This window comes from Terrapene carolina, unplaced genomic scaffold (genome assembly GCF_002925995.2).
Source record: "Terrapene carolina triunguis isolate 2854851 unplaced genomic scaffold, T_m_triunguis-2.0 Scaffold833, whole genome shotgun sequence".
NCBI lineage: Eukaryota > Metazoa > Chordata > Testudines > Emydidae > Terrapene > Terrapene triunguis.
The window spans coordinates 3274786-3276421 of record NW_020665184.1 but is presented as its reverse complement, the minus strand read 5'-3'; positions in this window follow the sequence as shown (position 1 = coordinate 3276421).

The following is a 1636-nucleotide window of genomic DNA, read 5'->3' as shown; positions in this document are numbered from 1 at the left end:
TGGGCTCTAGCCCCAAGTCTTTCCGGTAGCCTGTACCTGCTAAAAATCTCTTACTGGTACTGCATACATAAGAACATAAGAACGGCCGTACCGGGTCAGACCAAAGGTCCATCCAGCCCAGTATCCTGTCTACTGACAGTGGCCAATGCCAGGTGCCCCAGAGGGAGTGGACCAACAGGTAATGATCAAGTGATCTCTCTCCTGCCAGCCATCTCCACCCTCTGACAAACAGAGTCTAGGGACACCATTCCTTACCCGTCCTGGCTAATAGCCATTAATTGACTTAACCACCATGAATTTATCCAGGTCTTTTTTAAACCCTGTTATAGTCCTAGCCTTCACAACCTTCTCAGGCAAGGAGTTCCACAAGTTGACTGGGCGCTGTGTGAAGAACTTCCTTTTATTTGTTTTAAACCTGCTGCCCATTAATTTCATTTGGTGGCCCCTAGTTCTTGTATTATGGGAACAAGTAAATAACTTTTCCTTATTTACTTTCTCCACATCACTCATGATTTTATAGACCTCTATCATATCCTCCCTTAGTCTCCTCTTTTCCAAGCTGAAGAGTCCTAGCCTCTTTAATCTCTCCTCACATGGGACCTGTTCCAAACCCCTCATGGTTTTAGTTGGAGGGTACTGCCCTACTTGCACTCCTGCTGGTGACGGAGAATGTGCAGCCGGTGGGAACGAGCAGCAGCAGGCTGTGCCCTGGCCCTAACACCCCCAGAGAGCTCTGTGCCCCAGCTTTCTCTCACAGCTCCTGCTCCTGGCTCCAACACACACCAATCCATCGCCTCGCTCCAGGGAAACCCGCCAGCCCATGCAGCTCAGCTCAGAGCTGCTCGCAGCCCAGGGCCTTGGGCGGTAGCTCCCCAGCTGTTTTAACTACATAGCCAGGCTTGATTGCTCATTCTGTTGGGTCTGAAGGTGGGTGGCGGGTACCCACTGGCTTTGTAGAGGTCTGGGATAATGCCATCACCACCTCTCCGGTTCTTCAGCCTGTGTTCTCCAGGAGACCTAGGCTGTGTCTACACCAGACACGCTACATCGGCAGAGACACAGCGGTTCTTCCGGGGCTGTGGGGAATCCACCTCTCCGAGGCAGCAGCAAGGCCGATGGGTGACTTCTCCCCTCAGCCTGGACCTGTCCACGCTGGGCCTTAGGTCGGCGTAACGTCATTGCACGGGGCATGGGATTTTTCACCCTGAGTGATGCAGTGAAGCTGACCTGACTTTGTAGTGTAGACCAGCCCCTAGTCCTGGGTCTCTTCTGACCTTTACAGCTGTGGCTGAGGCTAGTCCAGAGGGCAGCAGCCACTCGGCTCCTCCTTGCTTGGCTCGAGCCTGTCTCAGCCAGCATGTGCCAGGACAGGCCCAGTCATTTCCAGGTACCCAGCTCCAGGCTGATAATCTCCGTGGAGACGCGGCGGTTTGCTTTGGCGCTCCGGATGATGTTAGCAGGGGAGGAAGAAAAGTCCTCCAGAGCTTCCTCTTCTGCAGATCCGAGCCCCTCCCCGCCCCCGATAGAGCAGCAGAAACTTTGGCTTTGCACTGGTGCCAAGAGGGTGTTGTCGTGTCTCACAAGTAGCAAAAGAAAAGGAGTGGGAGCAGGACTCCTGGGTTCTATCCCAGCTTTG